General features: G+C 45.0%; 1 protein-coding gene across 3 annotated transcripts in view; it reads right to left on the bottom strand.

The window, feature by feature from the left end:
• Positions 1–26,417, bottom strand: part of Cyfip1 (cytoplasmic FMR1 interacting protein 1) — an 89,855-nt gene extending 63,438 nt beyond the window's left edge. For 2 of the 3 annotated variants that reach the window (XM_076851258.2, XM_077109180.1), the window contains exon 1: positions 26,291–26,415. The gene's annotated coding sequence lies outside the window, so the exon portion shown is untranslated. Of the gene's footprint in view, positions 1–26,290 lie in introns of all 3 variants that reach the window. The other variant, XM_076851259.2, reaches the window with a different exon arrangement.
• Between the last annotated feature and the right edge of the window lie 666 nt (positions 26,418–27,083).

The raw sequence follows: 27,083 nt of genomic DNA, 5'->3' as shown, positions 1-27,083 counted from the left end.
ATTGGGAAAAAATAAAAAGAACCTTAGGGATCTTTGGGACAAGAGGTCTAGGGTCTGTGTCATCAGAGTGCAAAAAGGAAAGGAAAACGGGGAGACGCCGAAAAAGAGCTGCAAAAAAAACACCCTGAAAACCCCCAACTTGGGGGCAAGACTTTTGTTTACAGATTCAAAAAGCTGCATCAAGTCCAAATAAGAGAAGCCCAAAGAAATCCACACCCAGACACAACACAATTCAACAACTGAAAACCAAAGATAAGGAAAAAATAGCTTGAAAACAGAGAAAAATAATGTGTTACAGAAAGGGAACAAAGGCTGGACTAATTGGATTTCCCCTCTGAAACCAGGCAGAGGGAACAGAAAAATATTATTGTTATTATTATTATTTCTTCTTCTCTTCTTTTTTATTTTTATTTTTTTGGTTCTGGGGATCGAATCCTCATGCATGTTAAACACTTGTGCTACCCTGAGCTTCATGGCCCACCCAGCAATACACATTTTAAGTCTAAAGGAGAATAAATTTTCTCCTCTAGACCAGATTAAGGTCTGAATGAATCCTTCAAGAATTTCAAGGACATAAGGACATTCTCAGATGAGAGGAAATTATGAGAATTCACAGACAGCAGATTAAGGAAAGTTCTTCAGACAGAAGGGAAAAGATACAGAAGGCAGCTTGAGACATGAAGAATCAATGAAGCAAAAACAACACAAAGAATAAACAGCGAGTGCCCAGGACACATCATTTCCTCTATGACTCTTTAAAAGGTGTTTGGTGGCTGAGAGCCAAAAAATTACAATATTGCCTGATGGGGAGTTCAGTGTGGTAAATACAGATTACATAAATATGTTATATTCATTGATTTTGGTGTTGAGGATCAAATCCCAGGCCTTCTACATGTGAAGCACATACGCTATCACTAAGCTATACTCCAACCCCTATATAAATGTAATTGTAATTATAAATAAGTATATGTAACTACAGAAATTATGCAAATGTAAGAAATATAACACCAAAGGAGGAAGGCAAACCTCTATGGTGGCAAGATTTCCATACCCTACTATTAGTAGTGAAATCCTGGTCCTACGTAGATTGTGAAAAGTTAATAGGATTCACACTGTAATCCTCAGAGCAACCACTAAAAGAAAGTTATACAAAGCAAAATAGGTAATTTTTAATTTGACAATTTGGAATAAATTAAAATAGAATACTATGAAATGTTCAATTAATCTAGAAGAGTACTGGGGATTCAGCTCTGTAGTAGAGCACCTGCCTAGCATGTGCTGGTCCTGGGTTCCATCTCAGGGACCTACAACGAATAATAATAATAATTAATCAACTAAAATAAAAAGCTATTTTAAAATCCAAACAACCTAAAAGAAGGTAGGAAGAGGATAAAGGGTATAGCTCAGTGGTAGAACATGTTCTTAGCATGCTTGAGGCAGGGGGTGTCAGGGGTGGGGGGGGACACAGCAATAAAAAATAAAAATCAAGTGATTAAAACAGTAGACCTGGGGCTGGGGATGTGGCTCAAGCGGTAGTGCGCTTGCCTGGCATGCGTGCGGCCAGGGTTCGGTCCTCAGCACCACATACAAACAAAGATGTTGTGTCCGCCAATAACTAAAAAAAAAAAAAAAAAATAGTAGACCTAAATCAAACCACACCAACAATTATATTAATAATAAATAATCTAGTGTGAAATATGATATATCAAGAACTATGTAATGTTTTGAACAACCTACAATAAAAATTAATTAAAAAAATAATAAAAAAAATAAATAAATAAATAAATAAATAAATAAATAATCTAAAAACACCAATTAAAAGATTGCCAGAGCTGGGCATGGTTCTGGGGATCAAATGCTTACCTAGTGACTCAGGAGGCTGAGACAGGAGGATCACAAATTCAAGGGTAGCCTCAGCCATTTAATGAGGTCCTAAGCAACTTAGAGAGACCCTGTCTCAAAATAAATAAAGAGGGCTGGGGATGTAGCTCACTGGCAAAGCTGACCCCTGAATTCAATCCCCAGTACCAAAAACAAACCACAAAAAAAGATCACCAGAATGAATTTTAAAAGTTCACCTCAAGTGAAGGTAAACAGGTTGGAAGTAAAAACAAGACAAACCAGGCAAGTACTCATCAAAGGGAAGCTGGAATGGCCCTGCAAAGCCGACTCAGAGCAAGGAAATTACCAGGGACAAATAGGGGATGTTACATAATGACAGATGGGTCAATTCTGCCAAGAGAGGACAATTGTAAATGTGTCTGCATCTAGCCAAAGCACTTCAAACGACCAGAGCAAAACTGACAGAATGAGGAGAAATAGGCAAGTCCACGACTACAGCTATAATCTCTCAGGGATCGCTAGGAAATCAGCAAGAACACAGAGGGACGCCACCATCACCCACGGGCTGGATCTCATTGACATTTACAGACACTCCCCCCACAGCAGATCTAGTCTGCGTGTTTCTAACCTTAAACTTATTATGCAGCAGAAACTTTTCAAAACGAGGAAGCCAGCCTTTTTCTTTCTTTAATCACAACTTCCCGTTCCAGGCAGTCAAGAGAAAAGCACAGGGCAGTGAGAGCACAAAGCTGCTCTGGCCACGTCGGGCCTGGAGGCCTTCATCCTGCCAGCTGGCCCCGGGAGCCCCATGGTCTCCATGCAGGCACCTCCAAACTGAGGATGCTTTGAGGAGTCCAGGCTACCCAGGACATACCTCGGCCCAGCATCCTGTGGACCAAGTCCCAAGTTCCACTCTCTGCCCTTTGCATAGCAACACCAATTCAGAATGCCAGGAGAGGTGGGGGGGGCTCAGTCAGTTGTGCCAACCCGCCATTAGTCAATGAGAAAGCAGATCAGGTCAGGAAGCCACACAGCCCACTGGGTGTCCCTTGGAGACCCTCCTTCCCCCATAACTCGCACCCCAGCCTCTGCCCAGGAGAGGCCAAGGCAACCCCACAGTGGAGAAAGAGGAAGAAAAGAAGGGGGTCACAGCAAGGCTTGGTAGAAACTGCTAACTTCTCAACCATGATTCATGAGTGACACACTTAATGTCATATCTAAGGAAAACCCCACATGCTCAACATTTTTCAAATCAGTGTTTATGGATTTCTTTCTACATATAAGAATTGCAGCCGGGCGTGGTGGCACATGCCTGTAATCCCAGCAGCTCAGAAGGCTAAGGCAGGAGGATCCCAAGCTCAAAGCCAGCCTCACCAAAAGCAAAGCACTAAGCAACACAGTGAGACTCTGTCTCTAAATAAAATACATAATAGGACTGGGGATGTGGCTCAGTGACTGAGTGTCCCTGAGTTCAATCCCCAGGAACTGCCTCCCCTCAAAGAAGCAATATTTATGTGGTCTATACAAACAATGAAATGTCATTCAATCTTACAAAAGAAAGAAATTTTGACACATACTACAAAATGGATGAATCTTGAAGATATTATGCTACAGTGAACAAAGTCAGACACAAAAAGGTAAACTATGTTGCCCAGGCTGGCCTCAAAACTTTTGGGTTCAAGTGAGCCTTCTGCCTCAGTCTCTTCAGTAGCTGCGACTAAAGGTGAAAGTCATCATGCCCAGCTAGCAAATTCCGTATGATTTTACTTTTGTGAAGTTCCGAGGTTTGCCAAATTCAGAGAGACAGAGAGTTGCAGGGGTTGGGAAGGAGGAAAAGGGAGTCAGTGTTTAATAGGGACAGAGTTTTAGTCTGGGATGAGGAAAAGATTCCTGGGATGGTTTGGTAATGATAGTTGCAAAACAATGTAACTGCACTTAATGCCACTGAACTGGAACCTAAAAATGGTTAAAACACTGTATTTCTATTATTGTACCTAAATTTGAAAATGGAAAGCCAAAATATATCATTGTAATAAATCAGAAAGCCAGGTGCAGTTGCAAACGCCTGTAATCCCAGCGGCTCAGGAGCCTGAGACAGGAGGATCGCAAGTTCAAAGTCAGCCTCAGCAAAAGCAAGGCCCTAAGCAACTCAGTGAGACCCTGTCTCTAAATACAAAATAGGGCTGGTGATATGGTTCAGTGGTCAAGTGCCCCTGAGTTCAATCCCTGGTACCAATAAATAAATAAATAGATAAATAGATAGATAGTCATTTAAAAAATTCAGAAAATGTACAAAGGATAAAAAATTATTATCTATAATCCCACAAAAACAAGATAAAATGATATGGATTGTTTTGTAAGCTGCTTGTATCTTCCAACTTCCATAAAATTTCTCAAGTAAATCAACATTTTTTTTTTCACAGTTGTTTTGGGGTTTTTGGGTACAGTACTGTGGATTAAACCCAGGTGTGAGCCACATCCCCAGCCCTTTTTATTTTATTTTTTGAGACAGGGCCTCACTAAGTTGCTGAGGCTGGCTTTGAACTTGCAATCCTCCTGCCTCAACCTCCCGAGCCACTGGCATTACAGGCGTGTGCCACCACGTCCAACTTGCAGCATATTTTTGCTACTGCTCAGGATGCGTTGTATGGGCTGCTGGCCAAAGCCCTGCGGCCCCACGCTGTGGTTCTTTGCACTCTCACACTTCAAGTCTTTCATCATAAACTCCCTCCACCACACACCTGGTGTGGGACGCCTAGCAGCCATCACAACGTGCACATGCACACCACCTGGGGCCAGCTCACCAGGCCACAGCCACTTCTGAAGGTTTCTCTCTTTGTACACCTTCCACCACTATGTACTTGGGTGACCTCTGCTTCAATTGTGTTACATGAACTCAGAATAATCCACTCTGAAACCAATCCCAAAGGCTCTGCCACCTCTTGCCCTTGCACTTGTGCCTTCCATTTTTCTTTTAAATCCATTTACTTTCCTAACTGTAACTGCCAATCGAATCCTGGTCCCCGAGGTCCTGTGGCTTGAGAATAAAGTCTACATTCACCTGTGCCCAGCTATAACCACCCCAGTCCTAGGATGTTGGCAGCCTCTCCTCCTGCTTTGAGCCATGCCCTGATTCCTTCCCTGTCCACTGCTCACGATGCTGCCCAGCCCCACCATCAAGCCCACATACACAGCAGGAGCACTTTGTCTGGCTCAGACATTGCATGACCATTACCTACAACCCCTGGGACAGAGCCTCAACTGTCTGGCCAGCCTTCATAGCTGGCTGCCACAGAGCAAACGTCCAACAACAAAACTAAAATCACACATGTGAAGTGGCCCTGACACCTGCCAGTGCCACCAACCAGCAGTTGACAGTTTAATGCTAGGATGGAATCTCTAGTTCCACTGGTTCAGCTCATAGGGACATAAACATAGATGTCCATCCTTTGGGGCCTCGTCAGAGCAGATGACTCATGAGCAGGCACAATAGGAAAGGCCTGAGAAGACACAGCAAGAGTCTAGCCTAGGAGAGGGGCCACAGGAGCCTCTGCTGACACCTTGGTCTCAGCTTCCAGTCTCCAAACTACTTGAAAATAAGTTTTTGCCTGATCTGTGGTGTTTAGATGATGATAGCCCTTGCAAACTAACATGGAGTTGAGGAGAACTGCCCAGGCAGGGTTTGGAACTCGGTGCACTGAGTGACCAGTAAGAACCAACATGTGCTGGTATTTTCCTGAACACAAAACAATACACACTCAGTGCAGAAAGGCACTGAGCCAGCTGGACCTGCTTGCACATGGGCTGCAGGGAGGCATTCCACACTCACCCCAGGCAGGGGGTGATGGACGATCAGCTACGTGCACCTCCCATCACCTCTGACACAGCCCCGGCTTCCCGGAAGGTGAAGCAACCCAAACACCATGTCCTCCCTCGGTTTATGTCATTTAACAACATAAATTGACAGTTTTTCTTCCTTGACGACTTCTTTTCTGTCCACATAGTTCCCAATCCTCAAGTTTATTTTTGAATTCTATGTTTATCAAGTTATAAAAAATGAATTTAATGTGATGTGAGAAGTGCTGTTCTAAAAGCCCAGAAATTCATTTATTTTGTAAATTAAAGAATTGCTGAAAATTAAGATTTCAAAGGAAGACACACTCATCTTGGCTGCTTTTCAGGTGACTTTTCGAGAGTCTGCATCAATCACAGTAACTCTATGGCTCGGGGGTACCCTCTGCTCTGGGCAGCTACACAGCAGTTTACAGAACAAGTTATAACCAGCACTCTGTGAGACCCACTGTGGTCTCAGGCTGAGAGGTAATTTACACCCATACTGCGTACCTCCCCTTGATCAAAGGACAAAGCAGGTCTCAGGGGACTACAGGTGGGCATCAGAGGACACCAGATGCAATCAGGTAACATTAGGGGACTGCAGGTGAGCAACAGGCCCAGGTTTCCAATGCCAGGCTGAAGTATGTGGTGGTCACCCACTGAAAGGGCAGTGACACCAAGCATGCTGGAGGCTCCCCTCACATGCCAACTTCACGTCACCATGCTGACCTCATGTCACTGACCAGCCCTCAGCCTTGAATTCACCTTGACTTATTCTCAACAAGTCATCCTCAAGGCCACGCCCAAGGTAGGGTCACCCCAACACACTGACAGGAGAGAGCCTCAGAGAGCCCCTGTTTTGCTGGGGACCCCCAAACACAGAGCAGGAATAGTGCCCTGACCCAGCACTGGGCACTGCATGTCCACTCAGGGCTGTGCAACTGGACTTGCAGGGCCAAGGCAAGTGTCAGAGAGAGTAAATGCCAAACTGGCCTAGGCCAAGGGGTAGAAGAAAACCAGCACAGAGCCCAACCTGCAGAGAGAAAAGTCCAGGGGTGGCAAGAGGCACAGGGACAAGGGTCCACCCACCTCTCTTACCCCAGTGGCCCCAGTGAGTCCTGAAGGCTGGAGGGCAGAGAGGGAGAATGGGCCTGGGGACAAACAAGACATACCAGACAAGGTACGTAAGGTAAGCATGAGAGTGCTTACGCCGTGTGGAGCGACTCCTCCCAGCCTGCCCGGGGCAGGCTCCTGGTCCCCAAAGCCACCTACAACGCTGCGCACAATGCTCAGGAGCCCAGCACTCACCACACTCCCACCTCAAACTCACAGGCTAGGGCAGGGGGTGATGGGGGGTCGGCTGTGTGCACCTCCCAACCAGAGAGGCCAAGCAGAAGGGAGAAGAGAAGGGAGATGATTTTCACAAAACCTAGCAGACTCCACATGCTTCGAAACAAAGAACAGTGAGTAACGGAACATTCTCTTACAAAATAAACAGACTCGATCGTCCTCCCCATCCAGGGGCAGCATGAGGCAGGTGGCTGGGGGGAGACAAGCTCCCGTGTTCAGCTGGCAGTTCCACCAAGAGGTAAAAACAGACTGTCCGTCCTTGCCTGACTCGAGAGTCTTATAAAAGGAAGAGGAACGTGTGGGCTGCAAAGAACTGATGGAAACGAGAGCAGCAAGATGGATGTGCAGCCGGCGGCAGGGCAGCGCCAGGAGACTGAACGGGAAGGAGGAAAAAGGAGTGTGAGTGAGTGTGAGGTGGGTGTGTGAGTGTGTCTTCGAGAAGCCAGTACTCCTGGGAGGACATGGGTCCCATGAGAAGACCAGCCAGAGACAGGACAAAGCCAAGGGACAAGCGAGACAGGCATCACAGGTGAGGCTCACTGGGAGGTCACCTGTGGTGAGGAGGGGGCATCCCCGGGCCACACCATCCAGATGGCCCCACTGCAGCCCCTGAGAGCAGAGTGTGGACACGTCCACTGCCACTGGGCCTGAATGCGGCTCAGACTCTGACAGCACCTCAGGGACCTCAGGGACCACAGGCCGCACAGTGGTGAGGTCCCGCCCACAAAACATGGCCAGATGGTGACTAAAAGCTGTCACCGCCCGCACACAGATGGCCTGCTCCTCGCCAGAACCACCTCAGCCTGGCCCTCCTGCTCGGGCCACCCCCTAACAAGATGCAGAGGGGCCTTGGGATGTATTTTCCTTCCCCTAGAGCTGTTCTGGAAACAAACAACCACACTTTCTGATTGGACAATTTTCATATAATGGCAAGGACATTCATCCACCAGCATGTAAGGACAAAAACAAAGAGCAAAGTAAACACTGGTGCAGGTAAGAAGAACTCAGGGATGAAGGCAGCCAGACTGAGCAGGAAGCGGCTTAGAGGGTGCTCTGGTTGGGATTTGGAAAGTCCTCCCCCAAAGGCCACATGTTAAAGACTTGGTCACCAGCCTGCCGTGCTATTGGGAGGTGGTAGGACCTTGATGAGGTGGGTCCTTGTGGGAAGAAATTAGCTCACGGGGGAGGGGGGTGCCTGTGTGCCCTCAAAGAGGACATTGGGACCCAGGACCTCCTCTTCCTCTCTCTCTTGGCTTCCAGGCCATGAGGTGAGCAACTCTGTTCCCACACATGCTCCCTACCATGATGTGCTGCCTCACCACAGGCCCAAAAGCAATAGGCCAAGCAACCATGGATAAAAGCTCTGGAACCTTTTTCTCCTCCTAGGTTGGTTTTCTCTGATATTTTGTTACAGTAACACAAACCTAACATACAGGGCTAGACTTAAAGTGCCAAGTGCAACAGTTCAGAATACAAACTGTAAGCAAACCACACCCCTGGTTACTTCTGTTTCCAAAGCAGCCTCTACTTTAAATCTTTAGTAAATCAAACACTTAAACCCAACAGGCCTCTTGTACTCATAAAGGAGCTCATAATAGTTTCACAGAATCTATAACTTTTACCAAGTCACGGTCTTAACTAATTAAATTATTGTTCATGAAAACAGAAGTGAAATCATTTTTACTACAATCATGCACTGCATAATGACATTTCAGTCAACAGCAGATTGTGTAAGATAATGGCGTTGTCGTGAGATCATAATGGAGCTAACAAATTCCCTAAGCCTAGTGACACTAGAGCCACCCTGAGCAACAAAGCAAAGCACTGTCAGGTGTTTCTGGTGATGCTGGTGGAAATGAACCTACTACATGGCCAGCTGTGTGAAAGTGTGGCCTGTAAAATTATGTGCAGTACATAGTTGACTAAGTTGCTGGTTTATGTATTTAATATCCTATCCTTTTACCATCATTTTAAAATGTACTCCTACTATTTTTTAGAGTTTGCCATAAAACAGCATGCTAAGCCATGCTAGCAACAGCAGTATACATTACATGTTCACTGCATCTGTTCCTTGATTACCTCAACAGGCCATGCCAAGAGACTGGCCTTTACTATTTAGGTTTGTGAAAGTACATTACGATGTTCACTCAACAACAAAATCACCTCCATGACTGGAATTCAGAATGTGTTCCAGTCATAAAGCAACATTAATAAATATTAGGGGCTGGGGTTGTGGCTCAGTGATAGAGTGCTTGCCTAGTATGTGTGAAGCACTAGGTTCAATTCTCAGCACCGCATGAAAATAAATAAGTCAAATAACTAATAAATATATTTTTAAATAATATTTTTAAATATTAGGCTTCCACAGGCTGGGAACCAGATGAGAGGGAAAAGGCATGAGCGAGGAAGAGTGGCAGCTGACTCAGCTCACAGATGTGACTAAGGATTGACCCCTGGTCCTGGAGGGGCAGGCGGAGGGATCTACAGTGACAACAGACAGCTGGTGCACCTGCTCGGCAGAAGCCAAGGTACATGGATGCCAATACAGAGCAAGGAGCTGGGGTAAGGGTGAGGCAGGTGGGGGCTCGGGGGCATGCCAGTTCAAACCAGACAAATAGGGCGAGGACTACAGGAGGCACCAGAGCACCTGCTGGCCCCGGCACAGACAGGGTAATGTCTGAGCAAGGGCTGATCTCCGGATACAAACAAAGTGAGGACCATGCCTTTTCACAGGAACTGAAAGAAACAGTCTTTGTATCTGTTAAAATAGAAACTGCCAGGGCAGCTCAACACTGAGGTTGCAAAATGCAATGAAGCCACACTCTGGAAAATGCAGAACTATTCGTGCCCAGTTCAGGTGACCCCGCCTGCAGCATACACAGTCAGCTATATGTCAGGTGCTAACCTCCAAGCCAATCTGCTCACACCAAGAGGGTTGTGCTGTTAGAAGGAGTGACTGCTTAGTTAGCACTTCCAAACTTATCAGTTTTAAAATTTACAACTTGAAAGTGGTTCGCTTGTCTAACTACACAGCATAACCAAGCGAAAATAAACTATGATGTTTCTGCTAACATGCACAAAGCATGATCTCATTTTCTTCCTCTTCTACACGCAAATAACAGCACTTTCCAGAAAAGTAGAAACTTCCAATATTTTTGTGCAATCTGTTCACATGCAAAAGAAATCATCTCTGGAATAAAAACACATGTCATTGAATTGTTCCTCTCTCTCTCTCACATGTTAAAATGGCCAAACATAGGACAGTACCATAAGCAGGGGCTGAGAGCTGCTGCGTGGAGATGGCTGCTTTGGGGCAAAAGAGGCAAAAAGTTTATAATTAAAAACTTTAGGCTGACTCCACTACTGGGAAATTCGTTTTTTAAAAAAAGCACAAAATTTTAAGTTTCATTTCCAAAAGCAGTAACTCAAAACTAGCTCAGAAGAACTGCCTTATCAACAGAGAAACAGAAATCAAGTTGGCTTGAAACATTATGACAGTGAGAGGTTGGAGTCTAAAATGGAGTGTGCCGTGGAATTTTGAGTTTTGGGGGAATAAGACGGAGTCTTCACCCCTCATTCTGAGTCTGCAGCCTCTGCAGCTGGAGTCAAGAGTCTCTCAAGATAACAGTGGTCTGTCTCCTGACAGCCTGATCATCCCTGACCCCTCTGGAACTCTCCAAACCATGCTTGTTTATGCCACTCTTCTTCTTAAACCCCTTTTAACTGTGCAAAGCACAACTCTGAAAATGTAGCTCTCCTGCTTCCATTTGCAATGGCTCCCACTGCCCACAGCTGTTATTTAAACCATGCTCCCTGGAACTCTGGGGTGCCTCACAATGGCAACAAATGCAGTTCTGTCTCATCTACTCTATGTACTGGGACTACTTCCAAGGATTTGTATGAAAAATACTCTGACATTTAAAAAAAAATCAATCAATAAAAGGCAGGAAGGGCTGGGGATATGGCTCAAGTGGTAGCGCGCTTGCCTAGCATGCGTGAGGCACTGGGTTCGATCCTCAGCACCACATAAAAATAAAATAATGATATTGTGTCCACCTAAAACCAAAAAATAAATATTAATAGATAGATAGATAGATAGATAGATGATAGATAGATAGCAGGGAAGAAGCCCAGCATGTCCCAGAATAAAGTCATCATCTCCAGGTCCAGAGGCTTCCTCAGCTGCCTCCAGCTGCCCTGCCCTGGCTCCTTCATATTGGGACCAGCCACCGTGGGGCCTCTGTGACATGCTTTTGCAGTTCCTACTGCCCCAACCAAGAAGGTTCCTCAGGAAAAAAAAAATGCTAAACAATGCCCCTGTGATGGAACTTGCCAGGCACAGAGATAAACGCCAGACGGCCTGACTTGCTGCCCCATTTGGCAGATGGCTGGACTGAGCAGGGTCCTTGTTGGTGGGGGTGGCTGTTTTCCTCCATGATGTGGGATCCAGAGAGACAGCATGACTTGCTACAGAATGGCTTTTGGTGATAGTGGCATTCCTTCATCTGTCACAAGAATCCAGTTCATGTTTAAAAAGGCACAAAGGAAGACAACTGTACTTCCAGTTCAATTTATCCTCTCTAATAGAACAGATCCTGCCAAGAGGGTTTCTGGGATGTAAGAGGGCAGTCACACCATAAAGGGGATGCAGCAACCTCCAGACTAGTTTCTGGAATTCTCCAAGCTGAACCCAGAGAGACTGAGGAGGTTCCCCTGCACCCAACACACCCCACACCCCTCTGCAGCCATGACTTGGGTGGCCTGCACCCACCTGCACTGTCCCACATGGACAGAACAATAGGCAACCACTCTACCCAGGAGGCCAGCATACAGTCAGGTGCCAGGCACCACCTCAGCCACTTGGCACAGTGACCCCACTGCTCCTCAAGGCTTATCACACTGCAGACCCCTGACAGCCAGTGTATCTGCTAGATCCTGCCACGGGCAGCTGGGAACGGGTCCCATCTTTCCCCTGCCAGCCTTTTGGGTTCTCCTCCCTGAACAGAGGAAGTTGTAAGACAAGCAAAGGCTAAACTGTGATCACCTGATCCATCTTTTTTTCTAGTTCTAGGAACTGAACCAAAGCCCTCCCCAACCCCTTCTATTTTTTATTTTGACACAGAGTCTCGATAAGTTGCCAAGGCTGGCCTCAAACTTGCCATCCTCCTGCCTCAGCCTCCCAAGTCACTGGGATAACAAGCATACACATCCATGCCCAGCTCAACTCATCCATCTTTACCAAGTACCCATACCAAACATATGTGCCCTTTCTTTTCTCCTTGTCCCTCCTCTTGCCCTGTAAAGAACCCAGCCTCCTGCACACTAGGGTCTAAGGTAGCCCAGCATCTGACAACCAAGTCAGCCTCCACCCCCTCCAGGCACAGCCATGGGGAGATTCTGACATCCTTGGTCCTGAGCCAGCTTTCACTGAGGACCCTTGAGCTCAACAATGACATTCAGCCTAAAGTCAAGTCAATGACCTTGGCTAATCTCACCGATGCTATGTCCTAATGCCCCCCAACACCCAACTCCCCAATCTCTTCCAAGGATCCTGCTGTCAACCCACTTTGGCTGAAAGCATCAGTATTGGCCTCAATTCCTTCCCTTATAGGTGACGAGAGACCTCACATTCCCACAGAGCAGGGCAACCAATGTCCTCGGGCATCCCTGGGATTCACAGGAGACTTCCACAGAGGCAGCAACTCTGTAAATGGGTAGTGACATACATACACACCAGCTATGCACCAAAGGGAGCGACTTAAAGAAGGGCTTTTCAGGGTGAACCAGAACCCTGATCCTACAACAGGCTCCCACCCCCACCAACAAGGATCCTGCTCAGGCCAGTCATCTGCCAATTGGGGCAGCAAGTCAGGCCGTCTGGCATTTATCTCTGTGCCTGGCAAGTTCCCTCCCAGGCTCATGAGAACTCCTAGGCAGGGTTGGGGGGACAGTTCCAGGTCATTTAGCTACCCATCAGTGGGACAAAAACCAAGAGCAGTTCTTTCACTGAGTTCACGAGGATCTTCTCCACCATTTTCTTTAATTTACTTTAAAACCAATTTCAAAGAGCTAAATGCTTACACAACCGTAGATGAAACTGCCTAGCCCAATTCTAATTACCAGAATGCTTTCAAAATAATTAACAAAAAGAACTGTACTTTCTACACAGTTCTTTTGTCAGAATGCTTTTTTAAAAAAAAAATTGTTCTTTTTAGATATACATGACAGTAGAGTGTATTTTGACATATTATACATACATGGAGTACATCTTATTCTAATTAGGATCCCATTCTTGTGGTTGTACATGATGTGGAGATTCACTGGTTATGTATGAACATAAGAACACAGGAGAGTTATGGCGACTCATTCTACTCTTTCCTATTCCCTTCCCCTCTCCATTTCCCACGGAACTTCTGCCTTCTTCATAATACCTTCATATTCTGAATACCTGAGGAAGGGGAACACCACTGGGCACGCGGCCTGCATGACCATCTCTGGGCAGAAGAGCTCAAAGTGTATGCTCTCAGGTCACTTTCCAGGCAACACATCCAACAAAGAATTCTTTTTTTTTTTCTTTAATTTATTTTTTAGTTTTAGGTGGACACAATATCTTCATTTTATTTTTATGTGATGTTGAGGATCGAACCCAGCACTCCGTGCATGCCAGGCGTGCGCTACCGCTTGAGCCACATCCCCAGCCCTAAGGAAGAATTCTTAAGTCACATGACCACCTTTAAAGCTGCAGGTGGATTCAAGCCAGGTGTGCTCTCCCCAGGTCCCACAGACAAGGTGGTCGGTCTATCGCTGGTATGGTACCTCCCACAGCAGCCAGGCCTCATTTTCATCCTCAGAATGAGAGCAGATGTTTCCAAACTACGCATCTTACAAAGGATGAATATCCAGAATATATAAGGGACTCAAAACAACTTAATAACAGAAAAAGCAAGTAATCCAATTTAAAAGGAGGCAAAGGACTTCATAGACATTTCTCAAATTAAGATGCATAAATGACCAAAAGATAATGAAAAACTGCTCAATATTACTAGTCATCAGGGAAATGCAAATCAAAACCACAATAAGAGAACACCTTACCCCATGGGAATGACTATTAACAAAACTAAAAAATACACCTAGTGAGGATGTGGAGAAGTGAGAACCCTCCCTCATGTGCTGCTGGTGGGAACGTAAACTGGTACAGTCATTATGGAAAACAGTATGGAGGTTCCTCAAAAAATTAAAATAGAACTACCACATGATTCAGCAATTCCACTGCCGAGTCTTTATCTAAAGGAAATGATCTCAGTATTCAGAAGAGACATCTATACTCCCATGTTCATTGTAGCACTGTTCACAAAAGATTTTTTAATTTGCCCTTATTTTCTTGTCACTGAGGTTAAACACATTCTTGTACTGTAACCATTTTTGCTTTTCCTTATGATTTGCCAACTTGAGCTTTTTATTTATTTATTTATTTATTTATTTATTCTAAATTCTTTTTTTTTTTATACCAGGGATTGAGCCCAGGGGCGCTAACCACTGAGCCACATCCTTAGCCCTTCTTTTTATATTTTATTTAGAGACAGACTCTTGCTGAGTTCCTCAGGGCGTCACTGAGTTGCTGAGACTGGCTTTGAGCTCACAATCCTCCTGATTCAGCCTCCTCAGTATAGGCGTGTGCCACCGCTCTGCTAAACTTGAGTTTTTGGCTCCTTGTTTTTAATCCTCTGGAATCTCAGTTCTTTCTTCGTTGATTGCACAGATATTCACTATACTAACAATATTAAAGATACTGAAACTTTGGGTGGGTGCTGCCCAACTTTTTCCAGATCAAGCTACTTGCTTTATCATTTTACTTACTTTTCCCCTTTGAAACCTAAGTTTTAACTTTTTTTTTTTTTTCCTTCTTTATGCTGAAAATTGAACCTAGAGTCTCTGGCAAGGTCTAAACTTTCTATCATATTGAACTTTTCAGCCTTTCCCTCTGGAATTTCCTCTTTCACTTCTAAATTTACCAAGTAGGAAGAACTCTGCCCACCCAGGCCCAGGGAAGGAAGCTGTTTAACAGACCCAGACTCAGCGAACTGCTGTCACCACTCCCAGGAGCCAAAGAATCACCCATGGGAGAAAAAGTATTAGGGCAATAGATCACCCAGGAATGAATCCAGAAATAATACCAAGATCCAGAAAAAGTTCAATAAACTGACTAAAGATAAGAATTTGGGGACTGGGGCTTAGCAGTAGGGTGCACACCTAGCATGTGTGAGGCCCTGGGTTCGATCCTCAGTACCACAAAAATAAATAAATGAAGGTATCATTCCACCAACAACTAAAAAATAAATGTTTAAAAAAAATGCTCAAGGGGCTGGGGTTATGGCTCAGCAGTACAGCGCTTGTCTGACATGTGTGCCGTCCCTGGGTTTGAATCTCAGCACCATATATAAATAAGTAAAATAAAAATCCATCAACAAAAAAATATATCATTCTTAAAAAAAAAAAGATTAAAAAAAAAATTCTCAAAACAGCCATGTGACTCACCATTGTGACCCACCCACTGCTGGGTGAAACACACCTCTCCAACTACATACCAGCCCGGGAAATGCCCACGTGCCCAGAGCCCCATGCTACAGTTTGGACAAGGTTTATTTCCCAACAGTTCATGTGTTAGATGCCTGGTCTTCGGCTTAGTGATATTAAGGGGTGGTGGATCCTAGTAGGAGGTGAGCAAGTCATTGGAGTATCACCCGGAGAGAGGATTAGGTAGTTCTCATGTGAATCCTGAGAAAGTTGTTCTAGAAAGCAAGACTGGTCTCTCTGTGCCCTGTCTTCTTGTCTTCCACCATTGTGATTCCATTGCCATGAGGCCCTCATAAAAGCCAAGCAGAAGTTAGTTTTAGTTAAATAAATCTCTCTTCTTTAAAAATTACCAAGCCTTAGGTATTTCGTTATAGCAATAGAAAACAGACTAACATACCACATTTCTGGGAAGAAAGCTTCTGGCAAATCAAAAAGTGAAAATGATAAGACCAAGTTTTAATTAAATAACTTGTTAAGGGCTGAACTGTAGCCCCCTACACCCAAATTCATTTGTTGAAGCCCTAACCCTTTGTACCTAAGAATGTGCCATATTTAGAGACAGGGTCTCCACAGAGGTGATTAATTTAAAATGAGGCTGTCAGAGTGGGCTCTAATCAAAGACAATTGGAGATTAGGGCACAAACATGCAGAGGGAAAACAATGCTAAAGACCCAGGGAGAAGCCCAGGTGAAAGGCCTCCCTAACAAACCTACAGACCTGCTGGGGACAAAGAAGCACATCAGTACCGAAGCCCAGGCCATCGGCAGGACCATGGTAAGGCAATGAAGACTTCTAAGAATCTGCATGCGCTGTGTGTGTGCAGGCCTGGGGCGCGGGGGCCTGATTAACACAAGTCCAAGGTCACCGACAGACAAATGCAGCTGCCTGTGTTGTCACCTACCTCTGATGGATGGATCCTTCTAAAACTCGATGTTCTCCACTGCACCTTATGATACACCCAGCAGGCTGGACAAAGGTGCCCTTTATGTGGCTAAACAACAGAGACATGCTCAGAGAAGCTTTAGGGATGGAGGAGTGGAAGACAGGAAATGACCAAGGTGGGAAATACTGTGCTCCCCAAAATCACCCTCACTGCTTTCTTGCTGTTTAGGGATTTTGTTTATTTATTTTTGGGGACTAGAGATTGAACCCAGGACACACTGCCACTGAGCTACAATCCCAGCTCTTTTTTATTTTTTATTTTGAGACAAGATCTCACTAAGTTGCTGAGGCTACCCTCAAACTTGGATCCTCCTGCCTTAACCTTCTGAATGCCTGGGGTTAAATGTCAGGCCAGGTGTTTTTGTTTTTATTTGGTGCCAGAGACAATAAAAAGGCTGAGAAAGGATGAAAGGAGAAAAAAAAATGAATAAGTTTATATAATTTATTTAAGCTTTTCCAAGCAACCTGAGGTGCTTGGGAGTATCAATTCTGACATGTGACAGGAACCCAGGACAAGGACTATGCTCCCCAGCGTCCCTTTCCAGGGGCTGTTAGCAGATGTGACAGAAGCTACTCAGCTGAGGCTACAGTGTCCAAAGCATGAAGAATTCTAACCACAAGTGAAGACTGTCTGAAGGACCCTGGCTGAGCCCTGCTGCTGAGTGGCATGGACTGAGGACTTGGTCTAGATCTGCATGTCCTCCTGCAGCTAGGGTAATCCCCAATCAAAGTGTCAGAGGCTGTAAGTAGGAGTGTAACCCATCCTCTAAACAAAGTCACCAAGCTCCTGAAGCACACGGAGTTCCAAGCATTCCTCCTAATATGCAATCTTGACCAGCTCTGCAGGAATGCATCTGACATGTAAAAAGAAAGAGCCAGGGGCTTCTGAGCCCTTCAAGTTCATCGTGCAGAGAAAACACACAGGGCTGTGGGCCCTATGCTCACACCTCCCTGGCCTTCTGAGCTGGGCCGAGCCCTAGCCCAGAGGCCATAATGCCTCCTGCCTGGACCTGGGACAAAATCACAATAACCCAAGAACTCCCAAAGCTTCTCAAATGCCCTTCACAGGATCAGAACCCATTCCACTCCACCTGTGAGGTAAGCCTGAAATGTATAAATGAAATATTAAGTAGTACAAAGTAGTCTTTACACACAATGCCCTGCCAGGGTGGCATACAAGTGTAGGGCATAGCCAGGCGCAGTGGCACACGCCTGGAATCCCAGAGGCTCGGGAGGCTGAGATAGGTGGTTCACAAGTTCAAAGTCAGCCTCAGCAAAAAGCAACTCAGTGAGACCCTGTCTATAAATAAACACAAAACAGGGCTGGGGATGTGGCTCAGTGGTTCAGTGTCCCTGAGTTCAAGTCCCAGTACCATACTCCACACAGACCTTGACCATGTGGCACTCTGAAGGGGGTCCAACCCAGCTCTGTTCACTTCTGATGGACGTGGGGCCAGGTATAAATGAGAGAAGGTTTACAACTTCTCACAATTTGTGTGCAAGGTACTACAGCGGCATCTGTGACCAAGATGTAATTCCTGTTCCTGGTGGAGGGAATCTGGTAGTGTAGGCTCTTGATCAGCTGGCTCCCAGAGAGCCAAGACCACACCCTCTTTCACCCTCTGCATCCCCAATGCAATAAGCACTCAAATTCTGAAGGAGGAGGCAATTCTCTAAAATGCAAATTATTAAAATATAAACTAAAAATTATTCCCTGTGATAGCCATGTGCCAACTTGGGTCAAGTTCACAGTGCCTGGGGCGTTTTGTTGTTGTTGTTTTTTAACAACATCTGGTTTGGGGCCAAACTCCATTTAGATGTTGCTATGAAAGGTAGCTTTTAGATGAGTCAACACTTAAATTAGTAGACTCTGGGTAAAGCAGATTACCCTCCATAACTCAGGAGGGTCTCATCCAATGAGCTGAGGGATTTAAGTGAAAAAAGACTGAGGTTCCCCAAAGAAAAAGGGAATTTTGCCTCCAAGCAGCCTATGGACTAGAGCTACATCAACTCTTCCCTGAGGCTCTAGCATGTTGCTCTGCCCTGAAAAAACCTGGACTTGCAGGCCTCCACAACTATGAGTCAATTCCTTAAAATTAATCTCCGTCTCCCTCCCCTCGCCTGTGTGTGTGTGTGTGTGTATGTATGTGTGTGTGTATGTTTATACATATATACCGTATACATATATCTATCTGTATCTATATATATGAGTATATATTATATATTTCCCCTACTGATTCTGTTTCTCTGGAGAACCCTGACTAATCACCACCCCTACCACTCCCATGCCTCTGACACCAAAGAAAGCAAGAAAACACAACGTGTTCAAAACCTTTCAGTGTGGTCTGCAGGACAGGAACAAAGCTAACTCTCTACAACCTGTGAATTCTCAAGAACAAGTGGACTCACACTTGGTCAGTGGATGATCTCTAGGGTCTTAGAGTGGAGGTTGCTTGAAAGATTATTGCTTTTGTGGAGACTGGTCCTTCTAGGCAGGATTTGTGGGAACAAAAAACAGCTTTTTGGAACAGCTTGTGGTTGGGGATGTAGCTCAGTAGTAGAGCACTTGCCTAGCATGCATAAGGCCCCTAATTCAATCCCCAGTGCAGAAAAAAAAAAAAAAGGAACAATCTGAGTAAGTCAAGCATTAGACAGGGATTCAAGTACAACACAGATCCTCCTACCACATCTGACTTGGGGCTATCTGATTCTTCAGACCAAAGCCTGCCTCCTCCTGACTTTCTTCAAGGAGAAATCAACACACTCCACTGTTCTGCTCAGGGAAATGGGCAAAAGGGGAGACCACACAGGCTCAAAGCATAAACCTGGCCTGGAGTCCAGTTTCAAGATGGAGCCCATTGCTTTCTGAGCATCTGTTTTTCTCCCTTGTTGAGCAAAATCCCTCCATGTGCTGGTGACAGCAAAGAACAGGGCATGACAAGTTTGGCTAGAGAGATCTGAGGTACAAATATGAAATCACAAATATTCTGGTTTCAAGGTCACAGTTCTGCCTATCTATCCTATTCACAACTAAAAAAGCTGGAAGCCACAGTTCAATGCCCACCCTTTCTGTTCTCACCAGCTATGCATGAAGAGGCAGTCAAGATAAAGCTGGAGAGGGAGCAACCAGGAAAATGAACACTGAGCTTCTGCTGAACAACACAAATGCACACCAGGCTCAAAACCACCACAAGGGTTTAAAAAAAATCCATATTTCTTTGAGACCATGTTTTGAGAGGCCTTTAATATAAAATATATATAAATGCAAATCTTGTTCTTGAAATGCTCTGGAATCCTCTTAATAACCTGAAATCAGGCCAGACATGCTGTGATTAGGCGTCCCACTTGTGACCATCAGTTCTCCAGATAAGACATAAACAGAATAAAATGGCAATGTAAATCCTACCACATAACTACTTACATTAAATGGAAATAAAACAAGTCACTCAAATCAGAAGGCTGAGACATACAGAATGGATTAAAAACGTGTACCAACTATATGCTATCCAGGAGAAACACACTTTTCAATTCAAAGACACAAGTGAGGTGAAACTAAAAGAATGGGAAAAGTACGCCATGAAAAGAGAAGACAAAAAAGAACACAAATGATTATACTAACATCAGACAAATACTAGACAATATAGACTTGAAGACAAAAATTACTAGAAACATGATAAAAGGGTCACTCCATCAGTGTCACATAACAGTACAAATACATATGCATCTAACGAAATAGCCTCATAACACATGAAACTGCAGATGACAGACATGATTTTATTTTATTTTATTAGTTGTAGATGGACACAATACCTTTATTTTGTTTGTTTCTATTTTCATGTGGCACCAGGGATCAAACCCAGTGCCTCACACATGTTAGGCAAGCTTTCTACCACTAAGCCACAACCACAGCCCCAGGACGTGATTTTATATGTAGGAAATCCTGGATTGCACAGAAACACTGTTAGAGCCAATAAAAGAATCCATCAAAGTTGTAAGACTCAAAAGCAACACATTAAAATGAGGATTTCTTATAGCTTGGCAATGAACAATCTAATGTGGAAATTAACAATTCCATTTACTAAAACATCAAAAAGAAAATTTAATACATTTAACCAAGAGGTGAAAGATTACAAAGATGAACAAACTGACCAACAAAAGAGAATACCCAGAAATGCATCCTTACACATAAGGGCAAATGATTTCTAACACCATTCAATTGGAGAAAGGACAGTCTTTTCAACAAATACCACTGGAAAGTGGTTGCAGTTGTGGCTCGGTGGTAGAGCACTTGCCTACCAAGTATGAAGCCATGAGTTGAGCTCCCACACTGCAAAAGCAAAAACAAATGATAGGTCAGCATGGTGGCAGAGCCACCTGTAACCCTAGGCAATAGGATCCCAAGTTCAGGGACAGCCTGGGCAACTTAGTGAGACAATGTCTCACAATAAAAAATAAGATAAATAAGAAGGGAAACTAGACATCTACACATGAAACAATCAAGTTGGGCCATTTCCTTATACTTTTATATCTTTTATACATTATAAAAGTTAACTTGGCTAAGGAGGTAGCTCTGTGGGAGACCTTGGCATGTGCCAGGCCCTGGGTTCCATCCCTAGCACATACACCCTCAAAAACCAGTTAACTCAAAACACATCAATACTTAAACATAATTACTAAAACCATACTTCTCTCAAGAAGAAAATACAGGAGAAAAGCTTCATGACATTGGATTTAGTAATGACTTCTTGGATATGATCCCCAAGGTACTGGTAACAAAAGAAGAAAAAAAAAAACAGTAAAGCAGACTAAATCAAAAATTTTTGACCATCCAGGGTGGTATTAAGAGCTGGATATGGTGGGGCACACCTGTAATCCCAGTTACTTGAGAGACGAAGGCAAGAAGATCACAAGCTCGAGGCCAGCAGGACCTGTTTCAAAATAAGAAATGAACCAAAAGGGCCTGGGTTGTAGGTCAGTAGCAGAATGTCCCTGGGCTCAACAACAAAAACAAAAGTGTGAATAGATAACCCCCACAATGGGCAAAAAAATATTTTCAAATCATCGATACATAAGTAATAAGTCCTAAAATTCAACAATAAAAACAATCAACTCAATTTAAAAATGAGCAAAAGACTTAAATACACATTTCTTCAAAGAAAATGCACAAGAGGCCAATAAACTCAGAAAAAAATGCTGAATATCACTAAACTATCAAAACCCAAACTGGATATCACTTCATCCTCACTAGGATGGCTTTTATTTAAAAGACAAAGAAAAGAAAAACCAACAAGAAGTGTTTGCAAGGATATAACAAAATCAGAACCCTTATGCACTGTCGGGAATGTAAAATGGTAAAGCCACTCTGGAAAACAGAACAGCAGTTCCTTAAAAAAAAAAAAAAAAATTAAATATTGAATTACCACATGATCTAACAATTCCACTTCTGCTACGTACAAAATAAATAAATAAATAAAGGTTGGTGAGGGAGAACAGGCTCTCAAAACAATTTTCATAGCAGCACTATTCACAAAAACTAAAAGGTAGAAACAGCCCAACTGTCCATGGATGGATAGATGAACAAGGAAACAAAATTGTGGTATGTAATGCTTTTCAGCCTTGAAAAGGAATGACATTCCAAACATGCTACAAATGATGAGACTTAAAAAACATTATAGTAAAAGACATAAATAGAAATTTTTTAAAATATTACATGATTCTACCTACATGAAGTACTTGGAACAGTCAAGTTCATAGAGAGACACAAGACTGAATGGAAGTGGGAGAAAAGGAAGTTATGACTTAATGGGTTCAGCGTTTAAGTTTAGGATGATGAAAAAATGCTAGAGACAATACTGATGGTTGCACAACAATGTAAATGTATTCAATATCACTACACTCCAACAAAAACTGGAGTTTTTCATGTCAATTTCATGTTTTGTATACTTTGTCATAGTGGGAAGAAAAGTCAGGTAGGTGATTCCCCCACGTTGGTTTTTTGGTGTATTTTTGCTTTATCTTTTGCAGTGCTGGAGAACACATCCAGGGCCTCATAGACTCTGGTTTAGTGATTACTGTTGGAGCAGGCATTGATAGGAGACAGAGAAGCGGTCTTGTCATGACCTATCTTGATCTCCCCTGCCAGAAGTCTCTGTTGTCTCTCCAGATGGTCTGCTAGAAGCCCCACTGATGCTAGTGAAGCAGATCAAAAGCCAGAATCCAGATAGGTGCCCAATGGGGGTGCTGAGAGTGGTCCCTAAGCATGCATGTCCCTTTCTAACCACCACAGATGAGCAGATCAGCAAGTGCCTGAGGGCCTGACATTTGGGGGATGGTATTTGGCAAGTTTTTTTCTAATTTTTAAACTTGGAGTGTGAATTCAAAGTCTGGCTCTGCATATAACCTTTGGCTCCTACCTCATCTGTGTCACTTCTTTATCCACAAAGTGGGAATAATAATTGCACCTGCTTTGGAGTGTTGTGAGAACAATTAGCACATGAACTACTGAGAATATGAGTCAGCAAACTACAGACCACTGCCTCTTTCTGTAAATAAGTTTTGTTGGCACACTGCCACACCCACTCATTACACGTGGTCCATGCTGCTTTGATGCTGCCACAGAGACCAGATGGCCCACAAAGCCTTAAAAATTCACGATCTGGACCTTTACAGGAAAAGTAACCCTGGCTTAGAATGAAGCCTGTAACATATGATGTACTCAAGAAATGTTAGCTATTGCTGAAACCCAAATTCACCTTCAAAATCACAAATTTGAGTACATGCACCAAGATACAGACATAAGCATCAATTAGAGTGGTGAAAAAATAGTAAAAAATAATAGTGTCAACTAACAGAGACATGAAACAAATTATAATACATCTACACCATGGAATATAGTCACGTGCTGCACAGTGACATTTCAGTCAGTAATCTTGGTCTCCTAAGATTGAATCGCCAACTAATGTCTATAGCTGTCTACTTTAGGTAATTACACTCCAAGATTTTGCATAGTAATGAAATGCCTAACAATACATTTATCAAAACATAACCCCATCAGTAAGCAATGCATGACTATAATACACTGTCATTAAAAATGGAAATCTCAGGGCTGAGGTTGTGGCTCAGAGGTAGAGTGCTCGCCTGGCATGCGTGGGGCACTGGGTTCGATTCTCAGCACCACATAAATATAAAATAAAGATATTGTGTCCACCTATAAATAAAAAATATTTAAAAAATTTTTAAATGGAAATCTGTGTGTGTGTGTGTATATATACACACACACACACACACACACACACACACACCAAAGTTATGGTATGGATATAAGGTGCCCCCCAAAAGCTCCTCTTAATTTGGGAATATTCAGATGTAAAATGATTAGATTATGATTACAGGTCACTGTAACCTAGTTGGCCCATCCTGGTTTGAATGGACTGACTGGATAGTAACTGTAAGCAGGTGGGGCATGGCAAGAGGAGGTGATCTACCTCCTTGAAGGATCGTTCTTCCTGGGGTCCCTCCCTGCCTGCGCCCTCTCTCCCTTTTTCTGCTTTCTTGCTGCCATGAGGTAAGCAGCTTTCCTCCTCTGGGTCCTTCCTCCATGAAGTAGCCTCACCTTTGGCCCAGAGCCATGGAGTTAGTCATCTATGGACTGAGGTCTCTGAAACCATGAATCCCAAATAAACTTTTCCTCTTCTAAGTTGTTATTGTCAGGTATTTTAGTCACAGTGATGAGAAAACTGACTAAAACAACCAACATTTAAGGATTTCCAAAATCTTTAAATAACTGAACATCATTAAGTGAAAATGCATGATATCTCACTGTTACCAAAAATACAGAGAGAGATATGAAGTTGTAAGGTAATGTTACTTAGATTTTTAAATGAGCTGGAGTTTGCAATTTTCCTTAACACTTAAAAATACCATATTAGTCTCTCTTCCAAGATGCATCCTAGAACTACACTTTTCGAACCCTTCTATATTTACTCCTTATTGACAAACTAGAATAGGGCTGAATCTACAATGCAGACTGAAAGACTGTATATGACCTCGTGGAAAAAGCAAATAGCAATGATCAGTGATGGCCAGAAGTTGAGGATAGGGAGAGGCTGACTACAAGGGACATCTGGATGGATATTTTGGGAGTGATGGAACTGGTTCTGCATCTTGACTATAGTGGCAGTCACAGAACTTTATGCATTCGTAAAACTCACTGTACACCATAACATGAATTTTGCCATATGTAAATTTAAAAATAAGCACATACTCAAAAACACAGGGAGCGATTTAGTTTCTTTAAGCAACTTATCAGCATGAGAACATACATACTGACCAGGAAATGTGTCCTCCACAACTCCAGTGTTTGCCTAAGTCCCTTGGGATGCATTAGGGAAAGAAAGTAACAGGGAATCTTACACCACTAGCACAATCTTCCTACTGAAATCTTAACAATGTGTATCTGTCATGGCTCACATTTATCTAAAATGGAATTAGTTCTTTCAAGCTCTGTGCCTGTGGATCTAGGCATGACATGGAAATCCATTAGCAACCTGCAGGGCTAAGGGACGGCAGGTGTGGGACCCTCACCGATCCAGGCAACACCACTTCTTAATGTAAGCCTGCTGCAACCTCCAGATGATGAACCCATGGGGCTTCACAGCAATATCACCAAATCATCAAGGACAGCAATCTGAGCCAGGTCTCAGGTACCACTGCAGCTTCAATCACGGATCTTAACTAAGGAATCTTATTAAAAGACAGCCAGGAAACATTATTAACTCACGACGCTGAAAAACTGTCCGATGTGAAAAGCAGTAAGTATCCGCTACTAGAAGACACACATTCCATAGTCTCATTCTTCACAGAGGAGATCCATCAATACCGCGTTTAATAAGCAATTGCTATCTATACCATTCACACTTAACCACAGAGTTGGCATCGTCTGGATGCTTCCTCTCAGTTTAAAAACGCTCCTTAAACCCCAATTCCAAATCACTCTCCCCCTCTTGCCTCACATCCACAATGTGCTGCAAATTAAGCGCACGCATTTCAGGCTTAAAATACACAATTCAGCATGGCTGTGCGGAGCAGTGCTGCCCACGTAACAATCCGGTCTCCTTAACAAAGCCCAAAACTCATCTCTCCAAGAATCTGAGAATGGTTTCGCTGGACCACAGTCTCCCTCCTCTCCTCGGAGGGTGGCACAAAGCAAAAACGGGTTCAAGACTGGTGGCATGACTTTAGCCCAAGATTTGCAATCAGTCCGCTCCTTACTTTCCAACAATAACATGCAAAACACCAATGTGTCCCTTCACCATTGGAGCTCTGCCACGTGCCCGGGACGCCCGATCCAAGATCCTGGGGCGCGGGGCCCGGGGTTTGGAGACTCGGGGGTTGGGGCGAGGAGTCCAGGGTGCGCGGGAACGGGTGATTTGTGGACTTAAGCACTGGGGGCCCCAGGGCCCGGAGATTCTAGAACGCAGGGATTCAGGAGGGAATGCAGGAGCCGGCGTGCAGAAGCCCGCGACCCGGGACCGGGAGTTCAGGAGCTGGCGAGCGCGGGCCGGGAGACGCGAGGCCAGAGGCCGGGCGATCCCGAGAGGCCGCGCTGCCGGGGAGGCCGCGCACCCCGGCCGCCTTCGGGGCTCCTGCCCGGCCCCGCCGCGCCCAGCCCAGCCCAGCCCGGGTTCCGAGCGCGGCCCGGACACCACCGAAGCCGCGGACTAGGAGCGGGCGCAGCGACGATCCTCACCTGGGTCCGCGGCGGCGGTGGCGGCGGCGGCGGTGGCTCGGGGGTCCCGGGCGGGCCCTGGGAGTTTTCCTGCCCGTGTGAGTCACTTGGGCGGGCCGGGAATGCGCCAGGAAACACCCGGCCTCCTCCCCTTCCTCCCGGGGCGGGTGCTCTCCCGGCTCGGCCCCTTCCTCCTGGCGCTCCTCCCTCCGCGCTCGGGCCGCGGCCCTGCCGCTCCCTCCTCGCGGCCGGGCGTTCCCCGCCGCCCGGGAGCCCCCTGGATGCGACCGGGGAAGGAGTCTTTGGAGCTTCTTGCCGCGCTCCCTGCGGACTGCCGTCCGAGGTGCTCTCCCGGGTGAGAGCCCGGACCGCCACCTACCGGCTTAGGTGACCTCAGCTTTCACGGGACCGTGGTTGTTTGCGGGTGGGGACAGGAGCAGGCGAGAGGCTCCTCCTCGGGAGCCGTCTCCTCGGCGCGCAAAAGGAGCGAGGTTCTGCACCCTGTCTCCGCTGCCCAGGGTCAAGGCGGTGGGTGGGATGAGCTGCCAGGGCGCACACTGCTAGAGAGAGAAGGCCAGCACACCTGCCGCAGGTATTCGCTGCCAGGGCCACTAAGAGAAAAGGGCCCCATCGGGCCCCTGCAGTGATCGCATTTGCACAACCCCTGTAGCTATCTGCGTGCCCAGACTTGTGGGAATGGCTGACAAAAGAAAGCCTGACTTGAACTAGTTTCAAAAAGCAATTTTGAGAGAGGCCAGTTAAGTAACAAATATCCTATGGAAAGCTGAATGAGGTGAGCTTGTCACAGTCTCAG

This window comes from Callospermophilus lateralis, chromosome 3, assembly GCF_048772815.1.
Source record: "Callospermophilus lateralis isolate mCalLat2 chromosome 3, mCalLat2.hap1, whole genome shotgun sequence".
Lineage (NCBI taxonomy): Eukaryota > Metazoa > Chordata > Mammalia > Rodentia > Sciuridae > Callospermophilus > Callospermophilus lateralis.
The sequence above is the reverse complement of the archived record's forward strand: the minus strand, read 5'-3'. Positions and strand labels throughout refer to the sequence as shown.